This window comes from Misgurnus anguillicaudatus, chromosome 14 (genome assembly GCF_027580225.2).
Source record: "Misgurnus anguillicaudatus chromosome 14, ASM2758022v2, whole genome shotgun sequence".
NCBI classification, from domain to species: domain Eukaryota; kingdom Metazoa; phylum Chordata; class Actinopteri; order Cypriniformes; family Cobitidae; genus Misgurnus; species Misgurnus anguillicaudatus.
Genome location: NC_073350.2, coordinates 29,744,109 through 29,757,849, shown reverse-complemented (window position 1 = coordinate 29,757,849; position 13,741 = coordinate 29,744,109). Strand labels below are relative to the sequence as shown.

The window sequence follows — 13,741 nt, the reverse complement described above, 5'->3', positions numbered from 1 at the left end:
GTTTCATATTTTTATATTTAAGTGGTCAAATAAAATCAATCAATCAATCAATCACCAAGGGTTCACTCAAAACAAGGTGTGTCAGCATTTAGTTATTATGCCACCTCTAGCTGGAATCAGCTTCCAGAAGAGATCAGATGTGCTTCAACACTAAACACTTTTAAATCTAGATTAAAAACACATCTGTTTAACTCTGCATTTACTGAATGAGCACTGTGCTGCTTCACACTGACTGCACCTTTAACTCAAGTCACTTTTACTGCTATTTTATTCTTTTTAACATTTTAAACTGTTTTTATTAAAATCACATTTATTTTCTTTAATTGTTATTCTAAATTATCGTGTATCTTTGTTTTTATTGTGTATCTATTATTTTTACATTTTCTTTTTTCTCTTTTATATATTGTTTCCTCATTTCTATGTAAAGCACTTTGAATGACCTCTGTGTATGAAATGTGCTATACAAATAAACTTGCCTTGCCTTGCCTTGCCTTAGAAAATTAACCATAGTTTTACTATTGTTTGTGTTGGATAAGCATATAACCACACATTTACCATAGTCTCACTAAAGGATATTTTCAGTCAAACTATAATAAATTAATGAAAAATGTCTAATACCAAAATAACTGTACTTATATATTAAAATTGTTTTATTTTTCATAATGTTGAACAGCAATATAGCTAAGAGCAGTCGTTTTTTATGTTCAGAAGTGTAAACTTTGAGGATATTCTGTATTGATCTGGTTTTATTTATTACATTTGGCTTCATTTGGTACATGAACGCTCAGTGATAATTTTTTACTTCTTACAGAGTACCAAGGCTTTGGAGATTTACACACGTGACATGAAAATGGGAATTCGTGAAACTCTGAACAGTTGCTGATCCATGTCAAGATTCATTTACTGTAAAAAATAAATTGTTGGCTCAATGAATTATTTTTTAGTAACTAGTTCCACAGAAATTTTACGTTCACTCAATTTCTGACTCCAAAGTAACCCTGGATTGTTGTTTTTTAGTTGGCCCAAACTTGACTCAAATATAAAAAAGTATGTTTGCTCAACTAGCTTTATAGTTCATTCAACTAAAATATTTTAATCAGTTGAACTTACAGCAAAGACTCTGTCAATTAAAATTTAAGTATTTACTCAATGTTTTATATGTTACTTCAATTAATATTTATTATTTGGAAATTTATAATAATTTTTTTTAAATTATTTATTAAATTTATGCTGGTGTTGTTAACAAAATAATTAACTTCAGTCACATAAAAACAAAAACTTTATTCACTTATCATACAGACTGAACATACAAAATTATGTCTTTTCTAAATAGAAGGCATAAAACAGTCAAAAAAGGCACTCCAAAGTCAGTCAGAACATCTGCAGGGCCATTTAGGAGACTTTCTTCAGCCCTCTGGTCTGCCTCTCCACATCATCACCGCTCTGGTTTAATAAACAGAGGAATATAAACACACACACATACATAAATACATGTTTAATATAATAAAGCTTGACGGTGAAAGACTTTATTCCCTAAAATTGCCAAATTTCCCTCAGACATCACACGTAATTGAATTAAATACTATTGGGTGGTTTTCTCGGACAGGGCTTATCACTGACTAAAATACTGAAATCTCTTAACATATGAGTGCTATTGTTTTGTCTCAAAATGCACGCCAGTATTGTATTTTATAAGGTTGTTTGTAAAAATGTCCCAATTATAATTAAGACCGGGTCCCAAACCCTGTCTGGTAAACCTACTCTATATCCAGGCTCTTATAACTAAATACCTCCACTTTAACTCGGACACATAACATAACACACCTTTATATAACTTATATCTTTACAAAAACGTCGAGTATTTGCGTCTTTGCTAATTAATAGTCTGAAATTATTTTTTTTTTTACAAACACTTACCTGACGTGAACTTGAGGAAACGGCTGATGACTTGTGTGTCCTTGTGGGAAACAGTGAGTGATTCAGGCTGTTATGTGCGGATTGATCTCAGATAAAATGACCTGTGATCCAGATCCTTCCAAGTTAAGACATTTTAAATTTAAAACACACGCACATACATACACACACGCGCGCGAGCGGGTTGCGCGCGCGCGCACACACGGGTACACACACGGGTATATTTAGAAGTTTTATTTAAGATTGTTATGATATTGGGACTATTTCTCCACCTGCTCATTCAGCTCTGAAGTTCAAATTCGCAGGCAGTCCGTTTAAACGCCACAGAGATATCAGAGCCAGCAGTCTGATGGGCTTGCCGAGGCGAGGCTGTGCTGGGCGGGGTGTGAGCGCTTAAGTGTCTGTGATTTTCTGGAGCTCATATGGAGCTCTTCTCCGTCCAAAAGTGTCCGAGCACATTTTTAAATAGACGCTATCTTTATTAACCGACCGCATATTTAAACTTTAAGCACATACATTCACGCCTGAACAACTCTTACAATTACATTTTGTGACCAGATAACAGTAATATTATGAGCATTTTGTTGTCAGGAAACATAGCTGTCATAAGTCCACATATTTACCTGATTTGTCTTAATTAGTTCAGTCAATATAGCCATTCTGAATGTTGACTGAATTTGAAAATAACCATTCATTTAATGTTTTAAACACAGATTTATGTAAACTTAAAATAATGTCTACTCAACTAAGCTCAAACAAGAAAATTGGTTTAACTTATATATTTTTGCCCGTCCAACATTTCATTAATTGGATTTTTTACAGTGAGTGAGCAGGTTGTGCTGGAAATATTGTGAGACTTTATGCCTTTAATTTGTAGAATGTTTTAGGTGTTTAATGTTTAAACTGTTATGAGGCATTGTTTAAAGTGTTTAAAGTAGTTTCATAAGCTCTTACTTAGTGTGAGAATGTTAAATTCAAGTGAAATTGTGATTAACGTTGGGTAAAGAACCCTCCCCACTTTTATAGATGTTTTTGCTATTTGTAAAATGTTTTACAAGTTTAACGTTTGAATTGTTAGGTGGCGGTTCCATGAGCTTTGAGTACTAAAATCTATGTGAAGCTTTACTGAACACTTGGGCGTTTTCCCGTAAATGACATTAATAAATATAAATGACTTACTATATGACTGAACTTCCATAAGAAGATGCAGAAGAGTGATAATGAACAACTCCATGACAGCAAGTGTGAGAAAAGACACAAAACGAGACTCAATCTGAATTAGGAAGTAAAAGATCGGCTCACAGGAAACCACAACATGAATCATGCTGTTAGCTTAATGTATATGAAAATATAGATCAGTTCACAATCAGAGCATTACACACTGAGGATTACATACAATGTGTATCTTCTGTCTTCAGTGTAAGAAACATTTAGGCCTATTTTAATTCTAACAACAAATAAATAGTATAAATCATTGCTGTAATACTCAGAGTATGTTGATAAGTTTTGTATGCAGCACTTGTCTCTGATCTGATCTTGAAGAAGTGCATCACAGACCTCACAGGGATATTACTGATAATCTTAATGGAAAGTTTTGAAATCTTTAATCTTTAATGTTATGCTGCTGTGAAATTCATAATGCTAATGAAACAAAACACATAATGAATGTCATAGAGACCAAATGTGTTCATGCTGTATTTCTATTTATTTTACTTAAATAATTAAAGAATATATTAAACATGACAAAAAGTAAAAAAGCAAAGCATTGTTTTATCATTACAGTATCACTGAAGCCAGAAAGTGAACAGATGTATTGTCATGATCCAGCCAGTCTGTCATAGTTAGTTGTTCGTGGTCATGTGGCAGGATTGTGGCGGTACCCATGTCTTGTGTGGTAGCACATGGCCGTTTTATACTCTCATTCTTGCATATAATCAAGGACTTTGCTGCTGTAACATGTCTGCAGGAGGCAAAATGATATTACGCACTGCCAGAAAATAGTCCCCTGCTATTAAAAGACTAAGGGGATTATTTTCGGCTGCTGCGTAATATCATTGCGCCTCCTGCAGCCCTGTTACAACAAAGTCCTTGATTATTATGCCAGAATAAGAGTATAGTTCCTAGCCATATCTGCCTAGAAAATCACAACTTTTAATTTTATGTCTTAGTACACGATGTCACTACAGAAGAGTCAAGTTTTAAATATCAAAACTCTTTGGTTATTTTTTAGGCGCAATGCTAATAGTCTAATCAGATTCAATGGATTGTGCTAAGCTATGCTAAACATGGTACTGCCAGACCCGGAGATCAGCTGAATGGATTCCAAAATGGTAAAAATCAAATGTTTAGCTTTAGGGGAGTTGGAAAATGTGCATATTTTCAAAAAAGTGCAGTGTCCCTTTAAGGCCCCAGTGTGTTTTGTCCTGTGTTGAATCGTTTTGGTTAGGTCTTTTTGTTGAAGTCATTGTTAAGTCAAATAGTCTAAGAGTCTAGTCATAGTGTTGTATAGTCTAGTTAGTAATTGTTAGTGTTTTGTCTTTTGCCCCCTTGAGGGCTTTATCTGTTATTAAACCCTTTTTTGAGTTCACCATTACCTTGCACTTGGGTCCCGTTTTTGTGAAAACATGACATGTATAGTCTTTAATATTTGTTATGAGCTCAAATATTCGAAAATAATATTATTGAAAAATGGCAATTCCTACTGAATGGTGACATTCCTAAAAGGCGTTTACATTTAACAGACATTTGACAATTAAGAATTTTCAAGAGAATACATTATGATATACAAATGAAAGGCAAATAACCAATTTTATTTATAGGCGCCTTTTGTGGCACTCAAGGACACCTTACAAAAAGTAAAACATAAAAAGCAATAATAAAATACAAAACAATCAAATTACTTTCAGTCAAGGAAAAAAACAAAATACAACATTAAAAATAGGCCTGCTTAAAAAGATATGTTTTAACCAAGATTTAAAAGTAAGTACACAGGAAGATCAGCAAGATAATTGACATGAGCCAGATTATGAAGTGCCTTAATTACCAGAAGAAAAAAAATTCAGAAACTTGTACAAACCCTGGCGAAGTGCATTTTTGACACTTTGCCCATGTTTAGCATGACGAATCCAACTCTTAAACTGTGTTGTTAATAAGTCAGAACGCATGAAATAACGTTAAGTTTGGAAGTAGGAGTAAATTTCATGTATTCTCAGCTCATCTGACTGAAATGGCACTTTGAGAAAACTTTGAGATCTTCAGTGCTCTGAGGTTGCCAGGTTGATGTGCTGTAGACCACCATTGCGAGAACATCATCAGATCCTGTGAGATACAGAAATAAAGCTTAAAAAACTTAAGAAACAGTGGAAATGTTCACATTGTTTGGTTTTGACAGCTGTACTAACAGATGTGAGTCTGTTCACACAGCAGCTTCATGCTGAACAGTTCATGATCAGATAATTGAAGTCAGACAGCATGACAGAAACTAAACAAAATGTCAAAGATAATAATAATACCTGAAAAACTTTTATAATTGCCACATTATATAACAAATGTATTCACATAGTACACACAGCTCCTGAAATGACTGTCACTATACAGGTGTGAATCCAGAAATGTTAAGAGGATCATTTAGGTTTTATAATGCATTTCTCAATCATCTATATATTAGGAATGGACCACTATAACATTTCTGTGCTGATATTTAATTACTTATTTAATTACATCTACTGATACCGATAGATACTGACAGTTTTGCTTTTTACACTTTGTTATATTGTGAAATCTTAGAAGTGCAGAATGCATGATCATGACAAGTCCACGTGTTTTGTGTGGAAGCACATGGCCATTGTTTGTTTTCAATGCGCTGTGTCTCCTGTCTTGACCACACCCCCTCATTCCCATGTGTGCTTTATGGCCAGATTTTGGGTAGGATTAAAATAAAAACAGAGCTCATCTGGTGAGATTTGACAAAACTTTGCCAGTTGCTGTATCCCTTCTAGCCACAACTGTTTTTCCGTCTCTTTTGACTGCTGGGATATAATCTGTCCAAAACATTGGCTGTTCTTAACAATCAGGTGATGTCAGACAGATGGGTTTGAAAATGCCTTGAAAATGTGAAAGAAAATGATTTATCTTCCAAAACCAATGATAGGCCGATATATTGGTGCATCATTCAGCACTCTGAAACAATATTGACAACTGTATTCTGTCATGTTGGTCAGTAATACTGTATAAGACTATGTTTTTGTTAAACAGTAGTTCAGTTAAGGTGGATTACAGTAATATGAGAGTGTCTATTTTAAAGAGGTGTTTATGAAATTTTACCTGAATCCTTAGAAGAGTTATCTGTAAATAAGCAGAAATGAAGACATTTCTCAGTGCCTGTGTGGAGATGACAAACAGAGGCGTCAGTATATTACGGTGGCCTTGAAGTGCAAAAATAAATTACAATGGTAAATTACTTATTTACAAGATTAAAAACAAATGTACATTTTTTTTAACAAATTTACAAGTTTTTTAACACATTAACAATGAGTGAATTAATTTACAAGTGTTTAAACAAATTTACAATGAGCTAACAAAATTACAAGTTTTTAAACAAATTTACAATAAGTGAACAAATTTAAACGTTTTTTAACAAATTTACAAGTATTTAAACAAATTTACAATGAGCGAACTAAATTACAAGTTTTAAAACAAATTTACAAACTCAAATTTACAAACTCGCCACACTTCCCTGTTTCAGTCTATGTAACCCCAGGAGCGAACGAACAATGCAGTCCTGATTAAAAAGTTTGGAGTACCCAGACATTAGTAATTTAATTAGAAAGTCATTGAATTATTTTGATGACTGCCATCCAAAACGTGTGAAACTTGGAAAGCTAACGTTAGCTAACTAAAGCTATTTCACTTACCTGAAAATAAGGTCCAGTATTCCTTTGAGTCACTCGGGAAGCGATGAAAGTATATATATTATCATTCTCTTTCAGTTAATAGGTTGTACAGCCTAATACGCAACATCGCATTCGCAACTGTCATGTGATTCACGGCGATACTTCCGGGTTTCTTTCCACCGGAGGCTCGGATGCGTGACATCAGCGTATTGTACCTACCCTTTCCGTAAAAAACTTAAATTTGTTTTAAAACTTTGTCTTAAAAATTTTGTTCGCTCATTGTATTTGTTTAAACACTTGTATATTTGTTAAAAAACTTGTACATTTGTTCACTTATTGTAAAATTGTTAAAAAACTTGTACATTTATTCACTCATTGTAAATTTGTTAAAAAACTTGTAAATTTGTTAAAAAAAAAAACTTGTAAATTTGTTAAAAAAAAAAACTTGTAAATTTGTTTAAAAACTTGTAAATTTGTTTAAAAACTTGTAAATTTGTTTTTAATCTTGTAAACAAGTAATTTACCATTGTAATTTATTTTTGCCCTTCCAGGCCACGGTAGTATTTTTAAGCCAAATTTTGCAACCTCATAATCAAAGAAGCGTCCATTAATCTGTTACTTGTCTTTCAATCTGTTTAATATGCACAATATTATCAATCCTGTGCTGCATCCTTGTAACTTTTCAGAGATTTTTCAGTTTTAATAGTGTTTTGATCATGTTACATTACTTTATTCTGATTGCAGGCGCTGCAGACAGCGCAGTCGCAGACGTCATTAGCATCTGAGCGCGCTCATGGGCTCTTTGCTGTTGGAATTAAAACATGTAACGGCGGTTTAACACCGCAAGCGTGAGCAGCACGTAAGCAGCGCGCGTATTTTTCGGCGGCCATGTTAAGGACCGATTCACACCGGCTGCGTGGCGTGTGCATCTCAGCTGCGTAGCGTGTCCGTTTTTATTTAGGCTCCCATGTTAGCAGGTTTGACAGTTCACACCGCCTGCATGACACGCACGAAAACGCGTGCATGCTAGGAATAGGACCAACGCCTATTTTCCACACCACACGCAAACGTCTTGGAAGCGTTTCCAGGCAAAATATATGTCACCTATAGCAACAGCAGCGCGTCAGTGCTGCGTCAGGCACACTTCTGGTATGTACAGACACAGAAAACGCGACGCAGCCGCCACGCAACAGATACGCCATGCAGCCGGTGTGAATCGGCCCTAACAAGTTAAAGCATGTACACCGCACGCGTGAGCAGCGCGTGCTCGCATGGCAGGAGCGTTGCTGAAGCAGCAGTGCTGCTAGCGTCGGCTCTATTTTTGCTGCGCTGCTTACGCTCAATTAAAGTGACAGTGCATTGTTTATGCTTTAAATGGTCGTGGATTGACGCGAAAATGTGTAATTTTACAGTAAAATCACGAATTTGAGGCCAAGTGTGTTTCAAACAGCCATGAGCAATTTAAAAGAAAGCAACACATTGTAGCCAGAAGACTGCGCTGTCATTCACTCTCTGCCCAGCACTGCCTAATCTATCTTAATAATCTTCAGAGAAATAGATACATCTATAAATCTAAATCTTATGCTTAAACTGTTGAAGGGAAACCCGATCCACTGCTTCATGCTGTCATTCAAACATATTTAATAATGCGCCATGGGCTTTTTATGTCTATAATTGTGTATTGTTTCTATATCTGACATTACACCAGGGGTGAGCATCGAGGGCCACAGTCCTGCAGAGTTTAGCTTCAACCTTAATCGAACACACCTGAATGTCATTTCCAAACAGTCCTGAAGACTTCAATTAGATTTTTCAGCTGTGTTTGATTAGGGTTGGAGCTAAACTCTGCAGGGACACCGGCCCTCAGGACCAGGAGTTGCCCACCCCTGCATTACACGGACCAGAACAGCACGAAAACAATCTAGATTAAACAAATCACAGTTATATAAATTACACTGGCCGTCAAAAAGCGTCATAAATGCATGTTAAATAAAGTCATGTGAACTTGAGATTTTTTTATACTGTTATTAAACTGCACAGAATAATGCACTGCAAACGCAGCCGGTGTGAAGGCACAATGGCCACGCGCAACACTGACGCGCTGCTCACGCTACGCACACGCTTGCGGTGTGAAACCAGGAAACGCTTACAACATTTCCAAACCCCAGTATGGTAATGTGCAGTTAACCTCATCTGTGTAAAAAATGTATGGTTAAATGTGACAGTCTCAACGTTATATTAGTAGAGATCAACCCAGTCTCACGGAGTTGCGTATAAATAGCACGAAGTGTAAAAAATCGCGCAACACACACGCCAAACTCCACCCCGGCGCGCACATGACACGCCAGTCCTTCCCATTCACCCAAACGGCGCATCTTTTTTTGTCGTTTAATTTATTGGTTTCTCAATTTTTTTGCTTTTTTTTACCATTTTCGCTTGGGTTTAGGGTTAGAACAACTTTTTGTTATATAAAAATGACATCCTAACCCAAACTCCAACTCTAACCCCAACTCCAAGCGACCATGGCTTAAATATGGACAAAAACATGGAGAAATACTGTACATAGAAGTTAAGCAGTAAGATAGATGTTTGCATCTGCGTCTCTAACTAATCCAGGTTTGCATGCTTCAATGATGCATATTTATGTAAGATGAGTACAGTTTATCATACACTGAAAAAAATCTCTGGTTGCACATGATTGAATTAAGTTTTTTAATTTTTTTTTTTTTGGATCTACATAATATAATTATGCACAGTTAAAGGTTCTGTACGTAACGTTTCTACTTAAACTAATCCATTTTCAATTGCCTGTGTGCGAATGGGTTGTAATATCACATTAAAATGATCCACTTTGCGGGTTTTGCTATTACCTCTGAAAAAAATATTATTATTTTTATGTGAAAGTACCGGGCCGGATTTGGCGCGAAATCCAGTGACGTCACCCGCATGCGCGTTCCCGAGCCTCTCGCCTCGCCTACTGACTTTGCGCTCAACAGCGACGACACTGTCTGATAACAGACTGAAACAACCTGCTCCCAGCACAACACAAACTCCACATATTGTGAAGAAAAGTTATCTGCTGAAGCTCGTAAGGCCAAACGTGAATCGGATCAACAACGGACAAAAACACGGATTAACATTGGCAGGGCATTTGAATTATGGAGAAACCTCCGCTTTGTTTTGGGTATAAAAACGTATCCGGAGTTGGCTTTCATCCTTTTGGACAGGTAAGCTAACATTACTAGAAAGCATGTCAAATATATTTCGATTGTGCTTTAGTTTTTAGACATTGTTTCGGTTTGCTAGCCTTCGCTTTAGCGTGTGTTCGCCCAGCCCTCGTCGATCGATGACGTAAAACTGCGGACGCGTTTGTTTGCGTGCGTCCGCTTTTTAAAAGTCTTTAAACTCGTACAGTCTGACATTGATGGAAACTGAGATAGATTATACCGTGTGACATGGACTTAACTACGATATTGATCACACAGTGTGGCAAGCAACAACCCTAAAGGACTAATAGCACAGTGTACTGTTATACTGAAATTGTTCAATGTAGTTCACTAACCGTTTTCGTTATCTTACCGTAAATGTACATACGTAACACCACATTACACAGGCTAAATGCAGTCAATTAAACGTTGCAGTGGGAGATTACCTGAGTTTCCAGCATGTTGTGTGATGCTTTCTCCGGTGTGTTACATCTCAGTTTGGCCGTCGCTCATGAGTTTGAGCACGCGCTTGTAAACTTATTGGTTGCAATCTAAACCACCACCGCTAGAGGCCGCTGTAAACTACATACAGCGCCTTTAAACAGGATTAAATCAAGTTTTCTTAGAATGAAAATTTTATTTTAATTAATGTTAATTTCATTAAATAGTCTACTCATTTTCAATATCAAAATATGTTATTACCTTAACTAAGAATTGTTGATACATCCCTCTATCATCTGTGTGCGTGCATGTAAGCGCTGGAGCGCGCTGCGACGCTTCGATAGCATTTAGCTTAGCCCCATTTATTCAATGGTACCATTTAGAGATAAAGTTAGAAGTGCTCAAACACATCAACGTTTTTCCTATTTAAGACGAGTAGTTATACGAGCAAGTTTGGTGGAACAAAATAAAACGTAGCGCTTTTCTAAGCGGATTTAAAAGAGGAACTATATTTTATGGCGTAATAGCACTTTTGGGAGTACTTCGACCCACCTGAAAAGTCCGCTCCCCTTCTCCCTCTCATAATGGGAGAGGGAGGGTGTTACTGCGCCGAGTCGAAGTACTCCCAAAAGTGCTATTACGCCATAAAATGTAGCTCCTCCTTTAAATCCGCTTAGAAAAGCGCTACGTTTTATTTTGTACCACCAAACTTGCTCGTATAACTACTCATCTTAAATAGGAAAAACGTTGATGTGTTTGGTCGCTTCTAACTTTATCTCTAAATGAATGAATGGGGCTAGGCTGGGTGCTGTCGAGGCGTCGCAGCGTGCTCCGGCTCTTGCGTGCACGCACACGGATGATGGAGGGATGTATCAACAATTCTTAGTTAAGGTAATAACATATTTTAATATTGAAAATGAGTAGACTATTCCCTTTAAGAAAACCTAATTTAATCATGTGCAGGTTTTTTTTCAGTGTAACTAACTTGGAACATAATGTGATATAATAATTTTACTCTACCTGAGGGTTCATCGGTGGATGGTAAAACATCAATATTAGAGCAAAACTCTGCTTCTTTATCTTTACACTGAATATAAAAGAATTAAACAATGTAATATATTACATTAAAAGAGTAAAAGTTATGTTTATCCTTGCAATACTTACAGATCCTGAACCGATCATTGGTGTGGAATCTCCTCCTGTATAATACAGACCAAGATTACATCTAATCCTCCCCTTACTTTAATTTTACTTTTTAATTTCTTGAAAATATTTTAAGGGTCAAAACTCACTGTGTTTTATACTGTCCGATTCATACCAAATTCTGTTGAACAAATTTTCCTAGGTCATCGTCATCATTTGGTTTCCAATTATAAATTGTATAATGAATGTAAACAAAATCTAATCAAAAACATCCTTACCTCTTTTCAATGGGCCTTCCTGTGACAAAAGCGAATGTTAATAATACTGTTGTATGAGCCATATTCATTTTGTATTATTTATTTTGTGTTATGTAATTTTGCCATGTGCCACTAGAGGGCGGTATGAGCTTTGTGGCTCAGCCCGGGTGATTTAACCTAAAGGAAATCCAGACACAGGTGTTGCGAATTTGGGAAGCAAACAGTTTTCGACTGTGCTTTGGTGTTTAGCTTGCTACAGGGAACAATAGGTTTTGTTGTTTTTGCTATGTATTATGAGTCAAGTTATTGCCGCTGTATAAGATACATAAGGAAAATAAACTTGCTAGATAATATAATACGCAATTGTCTCAGTGTTGATTGGTGTAAGCTGCACGGGCACACGTCAAAACTTTATACACTCTATTTGCAACCAGTACTAGACTTTGTTAGGACATAGTCAGTACATTTAGGTCGAAAACTGCTTCAATGGATAATCGTTCATCGTAAGGACGCGGACCGGTTATATTGTGGATTTAACTGTGTTCGTTTGGAAACCACGGATGTGAGGTGGGCAAATGTTTGGAGTTGCCGATTGCTGAAAGGAGCTCTACTGGAGCGAGTTAAAGGGTCAATGGAATACCTGTATCATTACATCAAGACACCATTCTTCAAGCCGGCCAACGCACTATTGGGGTATGTGATGATCAGCGCTGATATTATGAATGGCCATGTTAATTTGTGTGTACACATTCGCGTACCAACTCGTAACCATCTAAAAATAGCTTTGTGCGTTTAGACCAACTGTTGCGCAACACAAAACTGTTTTCTGGGTTATTTGATTAAATAAGCAAATTCACTTTGTGTGGTCATTATGGCTGAAAAGGAAAATGGCCAGCTTGGCCCTGAGACTGAACTTTGTGTGGACGAAGGGGTAAAAACTGTAACTGAAAAACATGTAGTTAAATTAACACCCAAAGCTTTGTTGGAAAAAATAAGCACTTTAGAAAAGGAAAGAAAGTCTAAATTTGGTAAACTAGCAAACAAAAAGAAATCTATTGCTAAATTAATGGGTGATTAAAAAGCATGTAAATCAGGTTGAAAATAAATTTAACACGTTTAATGAGTTGTGTGATGAAATACAGCATGTACATACATCTTTATTGGGTTTATTGCCTGCTGATGAAGCAGACAAACATGAAATATGGTACAGAGCTTAAATGTTGAATTTCAATGAGTTTTTTGTGGGTACAAATCAATGGTTGTATGACACTAAAACTTGTTCAGTTACCAAAATGGATGATGATCATGATGATATGCCGGTTCAAATCGAAACTCAAACTTTTGATGTCAATGCTGAAAATGGAAATGAGGTTGATGTCAGCAATGTAAGAAGAACTGCTAGTGGAATTAATGAGGAAGAGGAGGATCAGATTCAACCTCAAGACAGCATTTCAAACGTGCAGTCAAGGCACCGTGACTCAAGTAAAGGATCCTCCAGTAGTAGATCGTCCACTTCTTCAGCCAGATGCAGGGCGAGGGCAGAACAGGCCGCTCTCTTGGCTCGAGCTGCTGCCTTAAAGGACAAGCATGCATTGGAGGAACAGGAGCTCATCTTGAGGAAAAGGAAGGAGCAGCTTGAGCTGGATACTGAGATAGCTGCCACTTCTGCTAAACTAGCAGTGTTACAGGTCGGTGGTAGCGTCCATTCAAGGCAATCTGATGGAATGGCTTCCTATATCAGGAAAGGGGCTAGATCTAAACTCTCGTCCACTTCTCTCAATCCACAGGCCTCGGTATTTGTGCCTCTTCCCTCACAGGGACATGATTATCCACCACTACAAAGCAATGCTTCACAATTAGCCACATCAACTATTTTGCCAAAGCCAGC

General features: G+C 36.7%; 1 long non-coding RNA gene across 1 annotated transcript in view; it reads right to left on the bottom strand.

Moving 5' to 3' along the window:
- Window positions 1-11,887, bottom strand: part of LOC141369500 (uncharacterized) — a 38,468-nt gene extending 26,581 nt beyond the window's left edge. Inside the window, exon 1 of the long non-coding RNA XR_012373264.1 lies at window positions 11,474-11,887. This is a non-coding gene — a long non-coding RNA (uncharacterized lncRNA). The remainder of the gene's footprint in view (window positions 1-11,473) is intronic.
- Window positions 11,888-13,741: the final 1,854 nt, after the last annotated feature.